General features: G+C 37.4%; 1 long non-coding RNA gene across 1 annotated transcript in view; it reads right to left on the bottom strand.

Annotated features, from left to right (window-relative positions):
- Window positions 1-2,337: 2,337 nt before the first annotated feature.
- Window positions 2,338-23,206, bottom strand: part of LOC125110377 (uncharacterized) — a 51,295-nt gene continuing 30,426 nt past the window's right edge. Inside the window, exons 2-3 of the long non-coding RNA XR_007130587.1 lie at window positions 4,948-5,067; window positions 2,338-2,725 (exon numbers count right to left, since the gene is read on the bottom strand). This is a non-coding gene — a long non-coding RNA (uncharacterized LOC125110377). The remainder of the gene's footprint in view (window positions 2,726-4,947; window positions 5,068-23,206) is intronic.

The following is a 23,206-nucleotide window of genomic DNA, read 5'->3' as shown; positions in this document are numbered from 1 at the left end:
GCAACAACAACAAAAGACAAAAAAAAAGAAAAAAAATATAAAAAAATAGAATGGATAAGCAATGAGGTCCATTGTACAGCACAGGGAACTATATCCAGTTTCTTGGGATAGAATATGATGGAACATAATATAAGAAAGGGACTGTATATATATATATATATATATATATATATATATATATATATATATATATATGACCTGGTCACTCTGCTGGACAGCAGAAATTGGCACAGCACCGTACATCAACTCTAATAATAAAAAAATGAGCCACCATATCTACATCAACAACAGAGATGAGTCTCACAAACAGAACGTGGAAAAAAGAAGCCAGAGAAAATAAAACATTTATTTTGCAGTTTGACTTATATGAAGTTACACAACAGGTAAAACTATAGTATAATGATTAGACATTTGTGCTTCAGGTGAAAAAAACTACAAAGAAAAGAAAGCATAGGTTAGGAAAGTCAAAGAGTGCTTACTTTGGATGTGGGGATGGTGATCTAGGGTTTCATAATTGGTAGTGGATATAATTTCTTGGTTGTTCACTTTACATTTTATAAAAATCCATTGAGGTGTATATCTCTGTTTTATGCGCTTCTGAGTAAAATGCATTTTAAATATAAAGAGAGAATTGTTTTTGCATTTAAATACATTTCATTCCAGGTATTTAAAGTTTTATAAGAATAAGGCATATGCTCAATGTTGTTATTTTCTCATTTCTAACTGTCACAGGCCATGGAACATGAGACTCTTAGGATCCCATCCCCAGATATACCTAACTTGTAAAATATTTAATCAAAATGAAAGTGAAATAGAATTTTATACTACAAAGGATACATTTACCAAGGATGATTAGAACTTTAATTACAAATTGCATGTAGTTTCCAATAAGAAGAAGGCAAAGCTGTAATCACTCTTGGTCTCATTCAGGGTCCCTATTGTGCGATTTGACAGGACAGTAATTAACATGGTAGCAACTATCACTGTTAAGCATGGAAGCAATGCTGAGTGCGCTTCTGACCCAGCTGCTATCAGCATGGGGTAGAAGAATGAAAGGTATTGCCAAGAAATCAATCTCTTCCATCAAAACTGAACTGACTTAGGGAAGTTGTTCAGTCGTTTTATAAGAACAGATACAGGAGTTCCCATCAGGACGCACAGGAAACGAATCTGACTAGGAACCAGGAAATTGCGGCTTCGATCCCTGGCCTCACTCAGTAGATTAAGGATTCGCCATTGCCGTGAGCTGTGGTGTAGGTCACAGACGCGGCTTGGATCCTGCGTTGCTGTGGCTGTGGCGTAGGCTGGCAGCTACAGCTCCAACTAGATCCCTAGCCTGGGAACCTCCATATGCCACGGGTGCAGCCCTAAAAAGACCAAAAAAAAAAAAAAAGAATAGATACAACCTCAATGAATTGCTGCCTAGAAAATTAATACAGAGGGCTCTATTCTATTTTTCACCTATGGTTTATGTGCAAGTGTTCTAAATGCCTTCCAAGAAGGTAGAGGAAGGTGTGTTGGGAAACAGGAAAGAGGTGAATGACATCTTTCTGAGTACACAGAAGGAATATATCAACCATCAAAACTAGTTATAACAGAACCATCCCTTTATTTGTAAGACTTTTTTTATTAGATAAGGCTGCCATTTCTGGAAACGAAAAAATAAATGTACTGCAACACTAGAGGGCAGTAATGGGTCATAATCATAGGAGAAGAACTAAGACGCCAGAACGCTCTGGTAGAATTGTCAATGGAAACCAAAAAGACTAGTTAAGAAACTGACTGGATTGGGTCACCTAGTGTCACCTAGTGGCTGACACTACAGTGTGCAGGGCCCCAAGCAAAAAGAAAAAAAAAAAAATGTTTTCGCAGCACTCCTTTGAATAAAAAGAGTTTGATTTAAAAATATATGACATAAGGAGTTCCCATCGTGGCTCAATGGTTAACGAATCTGACTAGGAACCAGGAGGTTGCAGGTTTGATCCCTGACCTTGCTCAGCAGGTTAAGGATCCGGCGTTGCCATGAGCTGTGGTGTAGGTTGCAGACGTGGCTCGAATCCTGCATTGCTGTGGCTCTGGCGTAGGCCAGCGGTGGCTACAGCTCCGATTAGACCCCTAGCCTGGGAACCTCCATATGCCACGGGAGCAGCGCAGCTCAAGAAGAGGCAAAAAGACCAAAAAAAAAGTGTATATATATATATATATATATATATATGTTATGTCATATATATATATAGGACATAACAATGTAAATCAACTATAACAAAAAAAAATAAAAACCTAAAAAAATATTTAACAAAGGAAGAAAAGAAAAAAAACATTACAAAAATCCATGGATCTGGGAAAGACAAGAAGCAGGGCCAGGCACAAGAACTTGAACTACAATGCAGGCCTGAGAAAATCTTGCCGACTTGGTGGGACATTCAAAAGGGAGTTTCGGCTCCCACAGGGCTCTATGTCAGGTCAAAATGCCCAGGCCTCACTGACTCAGTCACCAGGGGTGAGCGTCCCTGCAAGGGGTGTGACCTGGAGTGGAACAGCTTTGCACGACCGAGGCAAGTCCTGAAGGCCTGAGAGCCGGAGGCCCTCCGCTGACTGGCCAGGGCTCCTCTGAGGGGACATCTGCACAACTGCCCACCTTTGGTACCGCTCGACTGACTTCTTCACAAACATTCAGAGGACAGCCTCTCCAGGATTGCTGCAGGCATGTTTTTCTGAAGGGAAACTTGGAAAACAGAGGTTATGGAAGTTAGTCTCTCTCTCTCTTTTTTTTCTCTACCTTTTGCATTAGATTTTTTTTTTTAATTAAAAAAAATTATGGCCATATCCACAGCATATGGAAGTTCCCAGGCTAGGGACTGAACCCAAGCCAAAGCTGTAACTTGAGTGGGATCCTTTAACCCCCACTGGGCTGGGGATTGAATCGACATCTCTGGAGTAACCCAAGACACTGCAGTTGGATTCTTAACCCACTGCGCCATAGTCGAAACTCCCCAGATTTATTTTTAAAAAGACTATTTCACTGCTAAAATACTGAAAACACCACTTTAGATGAACTGATTTTAAAGCCTGTACTTAGAGTCATGCTAACTTGTAACTGATAAGTACTCAGGCGATTGATTTATATTGTTGTTCTTTCTCTTTTGCTAGCTTTGTGTTCCTGGGTAAAGACCTTAAGATCATTTCTAATCTACTTCCTCAATAGTAAAATGTAGTTAATAATAGTTACGTTTTTGGTTGTTGTAGGTTTAAACTAGAATATTTAACACTGTTCCTAGCTCATGGTAAGTCTTCAATATATGCTGGCTTTATTATACATTTCTTTAAAAATATGACAACTTATTTTCTCATATAATATATAATACTGCAGCGGGCCCATGGAAGTTCGTCTTCAGAAGACTGATACTCACTGTCTTCCTCCTTTGCTACTTTTCTAGAGCCCCCTCACCCTCAGCTACCAATTCTGCTGACCTTGAGAGCTGTCCTAGTTAGCTTGGGTTACTACAGCAAAATACCATATACTAGGTGTCTTAAACAATAGACTTTTATTTCTCAGAGTTCTGGAGGCTGCAAAGTCCTAAATCAGGGTGCCAGGCAATTCAGTTCCTGGTAAGGACTCTCCCTTTATGTGGCAGAAAGGGAGCTCTTCCTCTTTTTATACAGGCACTATTCCCACCAAGAAGGTGCCATCTGCGTGACCTCATCTAAACCTCCTTAGCCTCCACAGGCCTTATCTCCAAATATCATCATCTTGAGGGTTAGGATTTCAACATATGAATTTTTGTAGACACAATTCCATCCATAGCAGTGGCTTACCTGAGAGATATCATAAAGCACACACTCAACTCTGAGACCCCTGAACCATGATCGCCCTGATCTTCTCAGGCTGAGGTTGCTTTAAGTGTCCATTTATAGTCACAGTACAGCAAAAATGAACCAAGAGATGCTCAAATAAATCACTTGATTTTATACAGGATCTTTCACACATCCATAGAGAAGGAGGAGAAGCACTGAACTACTTACTACTGGGGGGGCCATGAGGTCCTGTTGATGCAGCACTTAGGCATTTTCTGAATCTGTGGGTACTCAGTCCTGGGTGTTAACTCTTCCATCTTATACTAGATTATTGCTGGTACTACCTGATTTATGATTTAATGAGATTTATAGGACCCAGATCATGATTCTTAGTTCTACTCACTTATAGTCCCATGGTCAGGCCTGGTAGTTTTTGTTTTTTTTTTTTTCTTCCTTTTTTTCCTTTTTAGGGCTTCACCCATAGCATATGTAAGCTCCCAGGTTAGGAGTCAAATCAGAGCTGCAGCTGCTGGCCTACACCACAGCCACAGCCACACCAGATCTGAGCCGTGTCTGCAACCTACACCATAGCTCACCACAACGCTGGATCCTTAACCCACTGGGCAAGGCCAGGAATTGAACTCATATCCTCATGGATATTAGTTGGGTTTGTTACCACTGTGCCACAATGAGAACTTCTGCAGAGAGTTATTTTTAAAAGGCATATAATTCCCTGACACAAATGTTATGGCCCATGATGTAATTCTACCATTGGTACTTGCCACAAAATCAACACGGTAAATTTTCCTAGCACTGCTATCTCCAAAACAGAACTTCTGGCGAAAAAGCACGGCTGCTGCTGCTCAGAGCCCTCTACTACTCTGGCCACATTCAAAAGTGGCAAACTTTTTTTTGTCACTTGGTGTATCAGCTGAACAGTATCCCTAGGTGTGAAATGTGCTTCCTCTAGAACACAAAGAGACCCTCCAGGCATTGTGCTTCCTTATTCATGGTAGGTGAAGCAATATGTAATAATTTATCTTTTACTTTGGATGAGGATATACTGTCAGGCCCTCTAAAATTTTCTCAAGTGGCTAGCCTCTGAATTTTCTCAAGGTTTATATTCTACCCTCTAGAGCAAATTTGTCTTACCAGGCCTATTGCAGAGGTGGGCCCCTCTTACTTTTCCTGTCAGATCTTCATAATATTATTGATGCAATGAGGCAATGTAATATTCTTCGTGATATCAACAGTGGCCCAGACATCTTCAGGCTACATTATGATAGATAACAAGAGAGTTAACATATACATAAAGTATAACTCTGTGGATACTGGCTAGATAAATCTGCTCTAAAAAAGACATTACTTCTGGTATGGTGGCTGTGCTTAGAGCTACTATTTACTTGAGTTTTTAGGGATGCACAGTCATCCTATGCTATCCATCTAGTTTTTGCAATAGCTAAACTGATGAATTAATAGGAGTACCTTCACCTCTTCATCTTTTAGATCCTAAATAGAAGCTCTAATCTCTTCTATCCATGTTCCATCTCCTTTGATGCACTATTGTTTATTTACTCTCTTAGTTGGGGTGGGGGCATTTCATTTGGCCATTAACCCACATAACCCACAGACCCAATATACAATAATGTGAAATGCCAAGTATGTCAATTCCAATTATATATTCAGGGAATAAATAAGTGACCATTAGGTGAGTCTGGGTCCATCAGAAGCTGGACCTTGGCCAGCATTCTTTTTTTACTTGGGACCATCAGAAGCTGCACCTTGATCAAAACTCCATTTTTACCTGGTCCCATATGTTCCTACTTTACCAGGGACAATGGTGACAGAGTATCAAGGTCAATTCATGCCCTACATCCAGAAGTTCCCCAATGGCTGGATATGCCGCTTTACCTTGTTGCAGGAAGGAATTTGTACTCCCTAGGTATCTGCATGTGACAGCTGAGAAAAGCAAGTATACAGAAGACCTTTCAGCCCAATGTGAGAGAACATGACAGCAAATTTTGCCCCAGAGTTCTTCACTGTGTTGGCCAAGGCTTTATCAGATATATCACGTTTTTACTCTGTTTTCTGTCTGGTCCCTTTTCCTCCCTATTCTATCCCTGATAACAATCTTGAATGTCCAAACTACATCACAGAATATACTTCCAAGGAACTGAACTTCTGACAGTTGAGGTCAGGAGTGTCTAAGAAAACAGGTGATAAGACGGGTTAAAATGGAGAATTCAAAGTACAGATGGATAGATGGACAGACAGACAGAGAGATATACAGATACTCTTTCACCAATCTTTTGATATATGACCAAAGCCTGGTCCTTCTACAGAGGTCTGCTAACTGTAATTTAGTGCCTTCTTTATGAATAAACCACATACAAAATAAAACCTCTATGGCTTCCACTTATAAGTTGCTTTCACACTAGAAGACAACTTGGAGTCTGCTGTCCAACCCAGAAGAAACTTAGATGATGAAAGTGCTTGGCTGACTGCACCGCCCACAGCTGGGCAATAAGTCCTGCCTTGAGCTGGGATTAAGATGGCCCAGATCTCCTTGTCTATAATAATAGATTAAAATTCTGATGTGAGAGTAAATGAGTCCCTAATGTTAAGAGCACAATAATGAATTAAGGTAGGATATAAATTATCAAAAAACTGGGGAGAGAAGGAAATTTCTTCAACCTGATAAAGGGTATCTGAGAAAGGCACAGCTAATATCACATTCAGTGGCAAAAGTCTGATATCACTCCACATAAGATCAGGACTAAGGATGTCCACTCTCAACACCATTTAACATTGTCCACAAGGTTCGTTCCAGGTAAATCAGGCAAGGAAAAGAGATAAAAGTCAACCAAATTTTAAAAGAAGGAAGACAAAATCATTTTCTTTCATAAATAACACCTCTTATTTATAGAAAATCTTAAGGAACAGACTAAAAAACTATTAGAACTAATAAATGAGTTCAGCAAGGCTCCAGGGCACAAGATCGATACGCTAAAATCAATTGTGTTTTTATACACTAGCAATAAACAACCTGAAATGAAATTAATAAAATAATGCTGTATACAATAGCATCAAAAAGAATTAAATGCTTGGAAGTAAATTTCACTAAAGAAATGCAAAACTGTACACACAAAACACTGTCAAAAGAAATAAAAGAATATTTAAATAAATGGACATACATTGCATGTCCATGGATCAGAAGACTTAACATTGTTGACATGGCAACATTCCCCATATTAATGCACGGAATCAGTGCCAACCCGGTCAAAATAACAATGTCCTTTTTTCCACTGTCTTTTTTTTTTTTACTTGAAAAGCCAGTCATCAAATTCATTTAGTTGCAACCAAACCAACTTTGGAATATCCATACAGAAGAGTTCTACTTAGTAGTAAAAAAAGACACTATAACTTAACAAATATCAAAATTTTATGTTAAACGAAAGAAAGCCACAAAACAGTTTGGACCAGATGATTTATTTATATGAAGTTCAAGAACAACAAAACTAATTTAGAGCAGCAAAAACCAGAACAGCAATCACTGATTGACTACAAGCAGATGTGAGTTACTTTCTGGGCTGATGAAAATATTCTATATTCTATACTTTCTTCAGGGTGTCAGATACACATCTGTTAACATTGATGAAAACTAACCAATCTGTATATTTCAGATCTGTGCCTTTGACCTTATGTTAATTATACCTCAATTTTTTTTTTTTTTAAGTACAAAGCCAATTCACTCAATGGTCAGTTTTCTGAATGTGAATTCTTTAGCTGTGGGCTCACCTTCCCGTCTCTCCTTCCCCAAATCTGATTTTGCTATTTCAAATACAAATGAGTGAATTCTCACTGAAAACAAGTAGCTGCCCCTCTATTTTTTTACACTTATGTTCTGTACCGGCCTTAGAACCTCTCAAACCCTAAACCATGTTTCAGACAGTCTGTGGCAGCTGTGTTTTATGCCAAAATTTGGGAAGAGGAGTAAAGGCAGAGCAAGAATTGAGGACAAGAGATAAGAGATGACAAGTCAACTTTCCTTAAATGAAAGCACATACATTAGCACATAAAGCATCTGCACAAGCAAAGAACTTCAGGGCAGAGCAGCAGCAGAGGATGGGGCCTTATCCCACAAAAAGAAAACTAAACCTTTAAGAAGTTGTTAGAAGAGTTTTAGAAAATGCTTCCTCATTTGAAATCAAAATATGACTCCCTATTTCTACACCTTTCTATACTCCCTATTTCTCTACCCTTCTATGTGAGTATAGGAAGAAAATCTCCTTTTAAAAATTTCCTCTTTTCAAAAGTTTCCACTATATTAAAATTTCAACCAGGTGGTGATTTTTTTAAGTTCCTTTTCTAGATTCCTCTTTTTTTATCAGGTAAATTTGCATGGTTGATGCTTTAAAAATGTCCCAGACTTTTATTGCATAGTGTAAAATGTATGATTTACTTTGCGTAACACATGCTATATATCTACTTATGTCTCACTTCTTTTTCTTGCTATGAAAATGATTACATTTCTGGTGAGACTTCATTTAGATCTAATTGGCAAATATCTATCATGTTTCATTTGTCTTTTGTGAAATGCACCAGGCTTTGTTTGTTTCTTTTACTTTTTTTTTTTTTGAAAAATGTTTGTAATCTGCCCTGCCCCAAAGAGCCTTTCACTTTCAGAAAATCACACAGACAACCAAAAGATATTACAAGTCAATATCAATAACACAACTGCTAGGTGGATGTTTGAGGTTTTTCTGAATGGCTAAATGATGAAGAAAAATAAATTTACTACTCTGATTTTCTTTTTCAAGAGAGTTATCATATTTCACTCTACAAAAGCAATTATCTTGCTACAGCAAAGCCATAATCAGTCATTTTCTTCACTTTTTATGATGGTCTTTAAAACTCATAAACTCTAATCAAATAATTTGACAATTGCCTGATTTACTTACTATTAAGTACAAGTAAGCCCTTTAATAATTTAAATGTTTCCTGATTTTTTCAAAATCTGGCATTTAAATAATAACATTGAAATCTCTATACTTCTAGTATGGTTGGCATGCTGTGTATTTTCAAAGACCATAAAATTAAAAAGCAATAAGATGGGGAAAATACGTGCAATAAATATGATAAACCACAACCATATCTTCCTGAAGAATACGGGATTTGGGCTATTCGTGGAGGAGAGCAACAAATGATCAATAAACATGTGGGGAAATGTCTCCCTTAGAACCAAATGTACAATAAAGTAGTACAACACCATTTTGGCCCAAAATTTGGCAGAAATTATAAAAATGTCAATATTTATTGTTCCATAGGATGTAATAATCTGGCTGGAAGAAATTTAAATCAAAATAAGCACTATAGGGTACTTTTGCTCCATAGACCAAGAGCCTTAGAATCATTCCTACCCTTTGATATGGCAATTCAACCACAAGTAATTTATTCAAAGGAATAATTGGATGACAAGCACAAAGGATGATCATTGAAAATATCTTATAATTTTAAATGGTTAAAATTTAAAACTTGTGGTAACTTTAAATGTCCAAAGTTTGGGTACTAAAGCAAATTTGAAAGGGACTATGTTTGATGAAATGCAATGCAACCCCAAAATCACATTTTCCAAGACTAAATGATAGAAGTAAATGCTCATACTTCAATTTTAGGTGAAAAAAGTGAAGAACAAAACAAAACAAACAAACAAACAAAAACAAGGCTACATACATAGTTTGACCAGCTTTGTGTAAGAATTCACCCTCTTTTTTGAATAATTCAGGTAGAAATAAATTGTCCCCAAAAGATTATATTTTATGTTAAACACATATTGGACCAGAATATACGCATGCAAAAGCCTCTGAAGGGGCAAAGTGTGCTCAGGTCACCAACTGCCACCTACAGTCAGTTGTAAGTTGTATAAATATAGCATCTTTATAAGTATTTCTCATCCATTCGTTTTGTAATAATTTACATTTGATACATTAATCCTAATTTGATAGCAATTTCTTTTTAGTGATTTTCACTATCATTCATCATATATTTTGGCCTTAAGAAAACAATAATTTTTAATCTATTCATGTTCTATTTATAGAAATTTAACTTGGAGTTACTGTATACCAAAAAAATAAAAAATGTGTGATGTTAGCTGAGTGGCCAGGTCAATGGATAGGAAGGTTAAACAAGAGGAAGGAATAATTAGAATGCATGTAATACCAAGCTAAATAGTTGGGAGAAGGAATACAAGACTAAACAGATTTTCAAATAGCCAAATAAATACCAAAAGCCACTGTGGGGCTGAAGCTTAACACACGATGAATTCTGAAAAATGCAGATTATTAGCTACAACACTGAGATTCACAGTAAGAAATCAACAGAGATATACATATCCTTTGTTAGCAGTATTTAACATGTACTTGTGAACAACTGAAGTGTCTTTTCCAAGTTCAGGGAAAAGAATATGGTATATAACTCAAGAAAATTGCTACTTTGTAGAACAGGCTGTTTGGGTTTTCTGCATATAATGTCCAATAAGGTCATAAGTTTTCTCAATATCATACATAGTGGGAATTAAAAACACCATGTTCCCTCTATTCATAGCTCCCTCACAGTTCCCCACAAGCTACAAAACCTTTAATCCAGCTGTATACTATGTGGTACAAAGCCAAGTAGAGGAGAACAGAAGCAGATGGAAGGGACAGGATGGAACTGTCACAAAGAAAGCTGGTTGAACTTGTTCTACTGCTTTGTAAGACCCCCCAAAGAAACAGTTGTCTGGTCTTGGTTGATCAAGATGGGAGAGCCCAATTTAAGCGATGTCATATACAAAATACCTTCGCAATCCAGGCACTGAAATGAGTTATAAGTGTAATACCAGGCACTGATGGCTATAAATGTTTTATAATATTTTTTACAGTGATAATAAATTTATCATAGTTTAAAGTTTCCTCTAATGCTATTTGTGTGCTTTTTTTAACATTGCTGGGTCAAATTTCTCCATGTGTCTTTCATGTTTCTGTATGTCTCATGAGCAGAGTTATTGATAGATCTTTTCCTGGACTATCTTTTGAAGGATGTTTGGATAGCAAACAGCCAGGGAAAATAGATATATTGTCTCTGAAGCAAAGGGCAGATTTGTTTACAGATTTGTCCAGTATGATGAAAATATCTCCCTTTAGAGCAAAGACTGGGCAGGTTTGCTTGCATCCATCTTACAAAAGATTAGCGTTTACTAAGCCTGGGTTTCCTCGACTGTGATGCAAACACACTACCAGCACAGCACCCACCTGGCTCCTGTGGGGCTTGGTGGGGGGAGGAGGATGGGTAGGGCAAGGGGTCCATGCAAATTAAGACTCATGCTGTCTGCCAAGCCTAGAGTAATAAAAATCCTTTGTCTCTGACCCAAGAGTTTCATGTTTCCTGCCAGTATCCATGAATCTGTAGCAGGCTAACATGTCAGCTTACAAATAGGTTAAAATCTCAGACCCTTCCATGCTCTTAATTAAGTTCCAAATTAAAAATTATATTTTGGCATAGATGACCTCATCTGCCTTTAAAAGTGCTCTGTGTTGGGTGCTTCTTAATATTGCAAAGTGCACAATAGAAATATATTAATTCAGAAGTTTTCTTTTTTTTCTTCTTTTATTTTTTTTAGCTTTTTTTTATGCCACCTGTGGCATATGAAGGTTCCCAGGCTAGGGGTCTAATCGGAGCTACAGCTGCCAGCCTAAGACACAGCAGTGTCAGATCTGAGCCACATCTGCAACCTACACCACAGCTCATGGCAATGCCAGATCCTTAACCCACTGAGTGAGACCAGGGATAGAACCTGCAACCTCATGGAGGGTTCTAGGAGTCGGATTCATTTCTGCTGCACCACAATGGGAACTCCCAGAGGTTTTCTAATTTTAGTGGAGTAGATTCCTTGGAATGTAAGCTTCAGAAATTATGGTTTCTTTTCTCAAACATGGCTAGTTATAAAGCCACAATAAGAACCCTGATGGAATTTTTCTCCGATATCATTTTCCAGCAAGAGTCTTGGAGTTCTTCATAATTTTATGTTCATTTGGATCATTTTATGACTTTTAAACCTCTGGCATTCAGAGAAAAGAATTGGCAAAAAGAAGTGTAATGTGGCCATCCCTATGGGTGTCAACTGCAAAAAGGACTGTCACCTGGCTCACGCTACTGACAACTCTTCTTTGTGACCCCAGTTCAAATTCCTGGCAAGCTGTGGATGGTGAGTTTTAAAATGTGCATTGCCTTAGTCAAGGCACACATGCACTGCTGAGGTATAAAAGATGAGTTTGATGATATTTTAATTTTCATTGCTCATTCCTTGAAGGAGTCAGCTGAAACTGGGGATGTGAACATCGGGACCGGGGATGAAACTTGTGGCTTCCCTATCAGGGGCTTTCACAGATCCTTAAACTGATTCACCTTAAGCCATAAACGTCTCACCTAGTTTCCTGCTATAGCATCCTCCTAATTTATTCTCCCGATTTCACCACTGCCTTCCAACAATCTAGTCTGCAGTCAGCCATCAGGGTCACTTTAAACATAAACTCTACCGTGAACTATTCTATAAACAAAATGATTATTTTGAGTACATAATCTACAACTCTTAAGTGGCTTTTAATCAATGAAACTATACAGTAAGTCAAATCCATTCAGCTACTTTGGCAAAGATTTGGTGCACATACAAGAAAGGGGGATTATTGAAGGTTAAACATACTATGAGGATTTCACCGAGTTCTTATTTATGGCTGAGGCAAGCATTTGTTCATACCTCCTTTCAAAACATTCCAAGGTTAAATCACTGGGCCTCTGCTTTCTGATTAAAATGTGTGAGCCTCAGTTGCACATCCATCTAGATACTGGGTCAAACTCCAAATTACATTTTAACTAGAACGTTGTGATTTCCCATAGCTAAGCTCCGCCCATCTCCAGGCAAAAACAGAGGGTTTCTATTAAGACGTGTGTTTTCATCAAGTTTCTCAACTTTAAATCTTCTTTTGGCCCTTTTACAATGTGAGTTTTGCACTTAATCAACAACTCAGAAGAGCGGTACTCCAAGTACTTGTCAAAGAGTATAACCACAAAATCACCGCTGATCAAGAGCTATTGCAAGCTAAGTTGAACAAAACTATTTACAGATGATTGTCTGAAGAACAGGTAGTCCATTTATTTATCTACTTTAAAGTATTTCCCTGGACTGAGTCTGAATGTCATACAACTCTGAAACTTTTGGCTTGCTCAAAATCATATTGTGAGAGAAATGCAATTGAGTATTAGAGTGTTATTCTATTTTGAAATGATTTCTTAAGATAATAAACTATATTTCAGAAAAAATGATCGTTTATTATTATGTGTTGATATGTGCCAGGCACTATTCCAAGAATCACATGCAAAACATTTCATTTAATCCTCACAACACACATTCGAGCTAACAACTATTGTTTTCCCTGTTTTAACAATGAGGAAGCATAGCCACAAAGAGACTGAATAATTTGCTCAAAGTCACTCAGCTTGTAAATGTGGTATGAAAACTTGAGCCCAATTTTCAGAAGTCATTCCCTTAATCATTACCAAAACTACTACTTCTGTAATTACTCTCAGGGGATAGTTAGGAATATTTTTATATAGGGCCCTCTTTATGAGGGCCCATGGCAGGAATAGCTCCTTCATCTCAGGAAAAAGAAACACTACTGTCTTTTAGAACCATATATTATTCCTAATTTTCTAGACATCATCAATTTTATAAGCAATAATTTATTCATTTTTGTATCACCACCTAAAAGTTTGAACCCATGGTTATTTGTAATTGAGAAATTTACAATTTTATAAATACATGTGTTGAGTATTAGAGTATTATATTTTCCTTTTGTCTATGTTAAATATAAATATATTTATAAACATTATTACATTACGTATTTATAAATATATGTACACACACATGTACATATACGTGTATGTATATCTATCTATCTATCTCGAAAGCAAGTTAAATAAACATAGATGGCTCCTCAAAGACATATAGCTAGTTGATGATTGCCAGGGGATCTAAGTTGCTGGTCTCTGCTCTTTCTACTGTGCTATCCAATATTATTTCCTGATGGAGAAGAAGAAGACACAAAAAAGAAAGAAAATTAAGATAAAACATGCCTCCAAAGAGCTGAGTAAACACTAGAGACAACAATTGTGGGTTATCACAGGGTTAATTTGGAAAAATTAGAATCACTAAGTGCAACTGTCTAGAACATGCATGCATGTGTGCATGTGTGTGTGTGTGTGCTCACGCGCGTGTACATTTGTACAAGAGAAGGAAGAAAAAGGAAAGAAAGGAGGAAAGAATTTATTAAGTCATTTGTTAAATTTTAAAAGTATCTCTTGTCACCTTACTTTGTGGTTAAAATGAATGAGATTTCACTTAAGAAACTGAATCATTTAATAGGTCTGCCCAGTCCCTCTGCTAAGAGGATTTCTCTGTTATGCCTAAGTGACCATAGTTCACCCTCTGTAAATAAACACTTCCTGTCAGTGGAGCTGGACTAGGAGTGAGTACCTGACATCAAGACAGCCAATCCATCAGTCTGTAATGACGCATGGCGGGAGGAAATGAATTTTGCTAATCAGACTCATCTCCCTCAGCCAATGGAACAGGGACTATTGAGAGACTTAGGTTGATTAGCAATGGATCTAAAAGTGAAACATATCATGTGACTGTGTCAGGATGTAGCAAGCTCTAAAAAGATAAAGCATGAAGAGTGATATTAGCAGTGGGGCCAGGACTTTACTTTTTAAGCAGTGATCATGAAGTCCAAGTGTAGTTATATTGTTTCATTCTGAGCAAATATGGACATTACTTGTCAGCTCTGTATATAGAGCTCCCCTGTTCCTCACCTGAAATGGGCCACATGCAGGCAGCTGAGGAAAAGCAGGATCACACAGGAGGCACAGAAAAGAGGGGTAGTCAGTGAGAGAGAGATACAAGTAGAAACGTCAGAAAATAGGGAGATACAAGAAAGTCAGAAAAGAGGGAGAGCACAATCCAGTCCATTCCAAGGCCTCATATTCTGTTGAGTGATTCTCTTTAAATTCTCTAAAATAACTGGCATAACAAAGAAATAGACAATTATAATATATTTCCGGAAAATTCTGATTTACCAGATTTGAGGATGTGTATTAAACTATTAACCAGTATTTTCAACTTATTGTAAATTAGTTGATCAGATAAATTATTTTTCCAAGAACAAGGGACTGATAGTTACTGGCGGTTTAATCAAGAACAAAGTTCATCTCTGAGAAGCATGAGGTTCCTACAGCAGATCACTATACATGTAGAAAAGTGCACAGGAGTATCTGGGCATCTGTCCAGGAGGCTTCAAGAGTAAATAAGAAAGGAAGAGGGAATTCAAGAGTCCAATATCATTGGAGATGCTGTTGTGGCTCAGTGGGTTAAGGACCCGATGTTGGCTCTGTGAGGATGCGGGTTCAACCCCTGGCCTTGCTCAGTGGATTCAGAATCTGGCGGATTAAGAATCTGGCGTTAGCGCAAGCTGCTTGTGTGTGCTGCAAATGCAGTTTAGACCCAGTGTTGCTGCAGCTGGGATGTAGGCTCTGCTGCAGCTCTGATTCAACTCCTGGCCCAGGAACTTCCATTGGCCACAGGTGTGGCCATAAAAGAAAAACAAAAGAGTTAAACATCATGAAAGAATTGAAATGTGAGCTCCAGTGCCATCAGCTTCTTTCTCCATTTGGTATCTGCTTCTCTGTCTAAAGCTTCCTTTTGTTTGACTTTCCTGCAGACAAACTTTACCTCCTTTATAGTCCGTAAGAATCCATAAATCTCCCATATTATAATCTCAGAACCAAGGACAAATTGACTCCAATTTCCCTATATTCCCAGGGAATGAACTCAATAGCCCAAATGGGTCAAGGTCCCATCTCTCAACCAACCAACGGCAACAATGGAAAATAAAATTGTGCAGTGATAATATGGCAACTCTCACTGCAACCATGTGAATGGATGGGAAGAGGGTTTTTAGAGAAAAAATTTTAAGCAACAACACAATAGTTGGGTACTAAAGGATACAATAAAACTGGCATTATGTTATAGTCAGATATTCCCACTCTGTCATCCTCATCTCCAAAGCAATGCAGGCAGTCTCTTTCCTCACTCTGTACTTACCATGATAAATTTTGTTGACTTCATTTAAATGCTGTGTAATCTATGGAGGCTTCTAATAATAACTGGAGGGATGGATGCTCTTATTTTATGTTGAAGGCAAAGGTCAATAAGAAATGCTTTTAGAAATAATTTGGCAATATTTATCAAGACCAATTGTTATCAGGCATGTTTCCTCTTTAAATCTTCATTTAAAAAATAAGGAAAATAAAAGAGTAAGAAAATAAAACTAAGAAAAAATAGAAAATTTTAAAAATAAGAAATAAAATAATAATAAATGGGAAAAAAGCTAAACAGGGATGAATGTATCAGTCTTACTGGCTCCTTTCCCCATTCGCTTTTCATTGTCTCACAAGAAGCCTCAATAATTTCTCCTCTATGTCTCTTTCATATACTTCTGCCCTTTCTCAGAAGTCTTAGTCTTAGCTGAAGCTTTAATGTTTCACCCTGTACCTCAGGCTTTTGACATATATTTTTACAAAAACAGCCACTCTCTAAAAAGGGATTTTAGTACCTGTCTTAATATTATTTGTGATTACGAAAGATTGATAACATTTAATTGTCAAAAACTGCAGAAACAGGCAGTCATAGCTACTAATGAGATTGATTTAAAACTGACAGGAATACAGGAATATGGGAGTTCCCGATTGTGGCACAGCAGAAACGAATCCAACTAGGAACGTTGAGGTTGAGGGTTCGTTCCCTGGCCTCGCTCAGTGGGTTAAGGATCTGGCGTTGTCATGAGCTCTGGTGTAGGTCGCAGACGCGGCTTGGATCCTGCATTGCTGTGGCTGTGGTCAGTATGATCCCTAGTCTGGGAAGCTCCATATGCTGCAGGTGCAGCCCTAAAAAGCAAATAAATAAATAAAACTGACAGAAATGTGGAATAATTCTCATAAACAAATGCTGGGGTGAAATGTTGGGGTGAATTCCAAACCAAATCTTTAAAGTGATTACAATTACTTACAAATGACATAGGTGCATATGAACAATAAACATTGTAGAAGAACAAGGAAAAAAACAAACAAAAAAAAACTAAAATGGTTTGAGATGGAATTCTGAGTGAATACATTTCTTTCAGATTGCTGCTCCTATGATCATTTTCGTTGTGTACTAAATGCATTTAAATGAAAAAGAAATGGTGGAAAAGGAGTTACAAACAAGGCAGATTAAGCCATTTACCCAGAGCCTTGAGCCACCTGGACTGTTTAAATGGGGAGACTTCAGAGGAGCCTCAGGTCTCCTCCCCTGACTCTCATCCACTGCACAACCCACATGTTTTCTGGAGTGCTGCAGGGGATATTTTCCTTAAAAACTAGATCATCTTTTGATGAAACAAAAACTTTTCTACTCATTGCCCACACATTCCTCCTTTTTTTCTAATCCTCAAGAAATAATTCTTCTAGACATGCCACTAGGCTGCTAAACATTGAACCCTGGACTTGCCTTGTCCACAGGAAGCTCGACGTCACGTACATTATGTAAACTAAAGAGAACACAACAACTGCTCAAAATTCAAGTGAAGGGTGGTGAGAAACCACACTTCCCCCAAATCCCTAAAAAGAGTAGTTCCCACATCTACTCAACACTTTTGCTGAATTTTGTTTCCAGTTACTTCTCTTCCATTTGTTTATCCTTTTAAAACCTTCAACCACTTGTGTCCCTCTGAATGCCATTTTTTTCTGACTTAACGATAGCACTATTTATAAAAATTTTTAATGATTTTGGGCAATTTATTCCCCACAATAAGACCTTTCAACTGATTGTGATCAAATACCTTGAAATATTCAGATTTGGAACATTAAGGTTCCTGTTTGGTGGCCCTTCCAAATTAACTTCTTTTCCCTGCATTCATAGAAAGCAATTTCACCTCCTAAACTCCAGTTTAGTACTCTCCTTGAATGCAAAAGTGTATCCTTCTACAAAAGCTAAGCTAAAGTGAACTTTGTGTACACTAGTATAACTAAAACATCAAAACCAGAATTTAAACATTGTCTCTAAAATTATATCTGATTCACCTCTCCCTATCATTTTTATTTTATTTTATCTCACTTTATTTTGGCTGTTCCTCTTTTGACGGATAATGGAAAAGGGAGAAAGGGAGGAGAAAGGACACAAGCCTGCACTTACTGAGCAGAGAAACAGAACCAAAATAACTTCAGCTATTGTATTCTTTGTAGTCAAAGGTCTTTTCCACCTCCACCAAAGGTGATTTAGTTTCAGACTGAGAACAATTTGTCTCTGTTTGCTTTAGAAGATTCTCTTGCTCTAAGTAAGGGGTGCTCTGGGGGAGGGTGGACACTGTCTGTTCCAAATGTTCTTGGGCAAAATTACAGCATTAAGGTTAAATGAACCTAGGAAAAAACCTAGCACTATTCTGCATTTAGCATATTAAACAAAGAGAAAGAAAACACAGGTAATTTTTAATAGCTTTTCATGCTTCTCCTTATATTTTTCAGTGGTTTTTCTAGTAGCTCTCAAGTTATTTTTAAATTCTAAAAAAATACCAAAGTACTGACAACTTTCCTACATACCAGTGAGCCTCTCATTTTTCATAACATTCCAATGAATTATTTGGAACAGTTTTCAGCGTAGGCTAGTTGTGATGCCAGGCTATAAAAGTGTCCTTGAAACACTCTAATTCAAAAAGATTTGTTCACCCCAATGTTCACTGCAGCACTATTTCAACAGCCAAGACATGGAAAGAACCTAAATGTCTATCAACAGATGAATGGATAAAGAAGATGTGGCATACATATACAATGGAATATTATTCAGCCGTGAAAAGAATAACATAATGCCATCTGCAGCAACATGGATAGACCTAGAGATTATCATACTAAGGGAAGTCAGTCGGAGAAAGACAAATATCATATGATATCACTTATATGTGGAATCTAAAAGAATGATACAAATGAATTTATTTACAAAACATACATGGACTCATAAGACCTGGAAAACAAATTTATGGTTACCAAAGGGGAAAGAGGGAGAGGGATACATTAGGAATTTGGGATTAATGGATACAAACTACGATATGCAAAATGACTAAACAACAAAGACCTACTGTATAGCACAAGGAACTATATTCAATAGATTGTCATAACCTGTAATGGAAAAGAATCTAAAAAAGAATATATATATATCTGAATCTGTTGCTATACACCTGAAATATTGTAAATCAACTATACTTCAGTTAAAAAAAAGGTGTTCATGACATTGTCAACTCTCCATTTCTTGGAGAATGGAAACCTTCAGTAGCTGAGGTAGTTGCCTACAGCTATGCTCCTTTTGTAGACAGTGGTATTATAACCCTTAATATACTGTTTTATATCAGGGCAATTACCCATCTCTGAAGCAACCTCTGTGACAGGAGGCACTGAACTTCCATAACAGGCTGAAACATCTCCGAAGTTTGTAAGTTTGTAAAAATATGAATACCTAAGCCCCCCTGTCTCCAAACTGCATGGCTGATACTTAATGTTCTGGAAAATGAGCTGCGAAAACAACCATAACATACAATAAATTTTCAGTAAGTAAATGAATAATCTAACATGTATCACTAAGTAAATAATTGTGCTTATCTGCGCAATGTTTAATTAAGTTACTTTTGAAGATACTTTACTTTTTAAAATTCTAAAGAGACTATTTTTCTTTTTAATAGAGGTAAAATACACAAATATAAAATTTACTATTTTAACAAATAATATACAAGTACATAAGTCTGTGGGATTAAGTACTTTCACAATATTGTACAACCATCACCACTATCCGTTTCCAACACTTTGTACTTTGCACCCATGAAACAGGAATTCCCAATTTTTCCCTTCCCCCAGCCTCTGGTAACTTCTGTTACACTTTCTGCCTCTGTGAATCTGCCTATTTTATGCACTTCAAATAAGTGGAATAATACAATTTTTAAAAATCTGTTTTATTTCAAATTGCCATGTTTGTCCATTTTGTAGCATTTATCAGAATTCTGTTACTTTTTAGGTTCAGTCATATTCTATTATATATATATACCACATCTTCTTTAATTGATTCTGTTGGTGATAAATATTTGGGTTATTTTCACTTTGTGGCTATTGTGAATAATGTTGCTATACACTGGGGCACATGTATCTGTTTTGGATCCTGCTTTCAATTCTTTTAGATACATACATGGAAGTAGAATTGCTGGATCATGTAATTCTATGTTTAACTTTTTGAGGAACTGTCATTTTGTTTTCCACAGTGACTACCACTTTACATTCCTATCAGCAATGCACAAGAGTCCCAATTGTGCTTTCCTTTTAAAATCTCTCTCTTTCAGAGTTCCCATTCTGGCTCAGCCAGTTAAGGACCCAACATAGCCTCCATGAGGATGTGGGTTTGATTCCTAGCTTTGCTCAGTGGGTTAAGGATATGGCATTGCTGCAAGCTGCAGCATAGGTCAAAGATGTGGCTCACATCTGGCGTTGCTGTGGCTGCGGTATAGGCCTGCAGCTGCACTGCCAATTCAATCCCTAGCCCAGGAACTTCCATCTGCCACAAAAAAAAAAGAAAAAATAATTCTCTCTCTCCCCTCCCCCGCTTCTTTACCAAACAATTATTGAACATGTATTATTGGCAAGATGCCAGATAAGAAAAACTAGCCATTCTTTGAAGAAAAAATAAGTCTTGATAATATTAAACAGACGCTGACTATTCTAAAATTAAAATCTCATGTTAATTGATTTGTATGAAACAATGTATTGCTTATCTGTCTAAATTATTCCATTTATGGAGCCTATTTCTTTTATTCTTGTACATATTATTTTTGGATTCTCAAAATATAAAAACATTAAGAGTATATCAATAAACATTCCTAAATATACTTGAGTGAACAGAATGCAGGCATTGTAACCTATTTTAGTTACAATATGTAACACTACTAGGAGAGACAAAAAACAATATAGTTACTATAGCTACAACTTTTTTTTTTGTCTTTTTGCCTTTTCTAGGGCCGCTCCCGCGGCATATGGAGGTTCCCAGGCTAGGGGTCTAATCAGAGCTGTAGCCACCAGCCTACACCACAGCCACAACAACGCGGGATCTGAGCCACGTCTGCAACCTACACCACAGCTCACGGCAACGCCGGATCCTTAACCCACTGAGCGAGGCCACGGATCGAACCCACAACCTCATGGTTCCTAGTCAGATTCATCAACCTCTGAGCCATGATGGGAACTCCTATCTGCAACTATTTTTAAATGCTTACCATGTGATAAAAACCAGGACAAGTGTTTAGCAGATATTCTCTATGAATTAGAGACTATTATGCCCATGCTGCCAGGAAGAAAGAAACTAAGACTCAAAAATGCTGGGAAAATTTGCTCAAGGTAAAAGATTAAGTATGTGGCAGAGCAAAGATTCAAACTAAGCCTGGTCTAACAAGTTCAGTATGGAAAATACGACATTTATTTTGACAGTGTTTGGAGATGTTAAACATACAACATTTAATTATGAGAGGGAATATTGAGAAATAATTTTTAATTTTCACCCTAATTCCTAGTAGTAATTGATGGTACATGCTTCCACACATAGTTCAGAGTGGCTGGAATACAGTTATATTGCTATTATTTATCAATGGAGAATATTATTATTATTTACTTCTGGGAAATCACAAATCCCCCAGAATATTGTTTATCTATATTTGTTTACTGCATAAAAGTTTAATCCCTTCCACTTACAATTATAAAGCCCAGCTGAATTGGAACTAGAACCATTAATCAATTTTAGGAATTTCAGACAGTTTAGCAAAAATAAATAAATAAATAAATCTATGCTAAATTTTTTTATGCACATAATGAAATCTTCCTTAGGCTTCACATTTTACTTAAATTCCCAGATCCATTACCTATAACCCATAATGTCTCTCTGGCCTTGTGGCCACCAGCACTGGCTCACACACTCTCCTTCTGGTTGGCTAGACTCCATTGCTGTCGCTTTAACATACCTTACAAACTCCACCTCAGGACATTTGCATTTGCTACGCTCCGGTAGAATCCTCTTTCTCCTGGTATCTATATGGCTCATTCTTTAGCTACCTTCAGACATTGATCAAATGTTCCCTTCTTGACAACCATCTATAAAATGGATGATGACCTAACCCGTCATCACCACCAGTCACTCTGTCTTTACCTTCCTTTATTCATCTTTACAATTGCTTATTCGACATTGTGAAGTTTAGTTGCAAAAGTGCTCAGAATTCTTCCAAGTGAGCTTTACTAATACTAGAAGTTTTGCTCTTTCACCATTTTCCAACTTAAATCTATAAGGTGCCTAGAATTAATTTTTTTCTGTATGGTGTAAAGAAGGGGTGAACTTCAGTTTTTTTCCCATATGATATTCAATTTTTTTTTCCATATGGATAACCACAAGTTCCCTGATGTCATCTTCTCTCAAGTCCTACATCACTCACTTATGGACACATTTCAGAGTAGACAGTATTTTCTCTGCATTCAGCAGTGTAGCCAAACTAATGACAGCATGTTTATCTCTAATTTTCTAATAACAGATAAAGCTGAATCTCAAAAACTCATGGTGATCTCATAAATAAGCGATATTTGACAGGCAGTCTATGATGTGGCTTGAACCACAATGCATGTATATCAACTCTGTGTTATGCCCATTGGAAATTGTTAGCTCTTAGAACAAGGTCTACAATGGCCTGGTTAACTTCTACGGGACAGGAGATATTGTTACATGTCTAGGATGTAAAATGACAAGTTTTCACAAGATATGGCAAGAACTTGTTTGCATATTTGAGATATGGCTTGATTTTGACAGAAAGGAAGGTATAGGCATTTCAAGCACACAAAAGGGGTCAGAGCTGTATTAGGTTTGTTGACAGAGGAAGGGCAAAGAAAATCTAGAGGCCAGTAATCCTGAAAATCTATGTACATATTTGAAATCAAGAATATCTTAGCAGGTGGGAGTTACTGTTATGGCTCAGTGGTTCATGAACCCAACTGGGATCCATGAGGACACAGGTTCAATCCCTGGCCTTGCTCAGTGGGTTAAGGATCCGGTGTGGCTATAAACTGTGGTATAGGCCAGCAGCTACAGCTCCAATTTGACCCCTAGCCTGGGAACCTCCATATGCTGCAGATATGGCCCTAAAAAGACAAAAAAAAAAAAAAAATCTTAGCAGGTAACTGGCCTTTACCCAGATGGAGTTCAGGACAATGAATAGAGCCT

The sequence above is a fragment of the Phacochoerus africanus genome, chromosome 10, assembly GCF_016906955.1.
Source record: "Phacochoerus africanus isolate WHEZ1 chromosome 10, ROS_Pafr_v1, whole genome shotgun sequence".
NCBI lineage: Eukaryota > Metazoa > Chordata > Mammalia > Artiodactyla > Suidae > Phacochoerus > Phacochoerus africanus.
This window is presented reverse-complemented; position numbering and strand designations above follow the sequence as displayed.